Source organism: Agrilus planipennis, unplaced genomic scaffold (assembly GCF_000699045.2).
Source record: "Agrilus planipennis isolate EAB-ADULT unplaced genomic scaffold, Apla_2.0 scaffold127, whole genome shotgun sequence".
NCBI classification, from domain to species: domain Eukaryota; kingdom Metazoa; phylum Arthropoda; class Insecta; order Coleoptera; family Buprestidae; genus Agrilus; species Agrilus planipennis.
Window position 1 is genome coordinate 346,321 of NW_020442450.1, and position 610 is coordinate 346,930.

Here is a 610-nt window from a genome sequence, read left to right on the forward strand (position 1 = left end):
AAACACAAAAATTAAAGAACACACTCACTGTAAAACAGATTGTTCACTGCCTGTTTGTTAAGAAATCTGTAATAAATTTCATTATTTTCAGATGTCAGATATTGAGTCTAACTTTGAATTGCTTTGTTCTATCAAATAGCCACAAATATCCCATTAAGAGTTTTTCCAAATGTAAAACATAAGAACCAGTTTGTTAAATTTATCTTGTTTTCAACTTTTATAGCCATCATTTTAGTCTTATTAATGTTTTATTTAAATGTTTCACGATTAATACAATCAATTATTCTGCAATATGAAAAATATACATTCTATCAAATTTTATTGCCCTTCTTTGCCCGTCATTAACGACTACATAGGGGGTTCATCAAATTTTTTCGGACCTTTCTTATGGTTCGCGAGGAAAAAAAGGTTGGGAAACACTGATCTAAACAAAACAAAAATATATTTAGTATCAGCATTGCACCCGTGCAAAGCTGGGGCGGGTCGCTAGTTTATTATAAAAAGAATATATGCTTGCTACCGCATGCACAATGTTCTGTTGCGAAAATTGACAACAAATAATAACATGCAGCTATTATTAATTCTACTATATATTCTCATCTTGATTAGC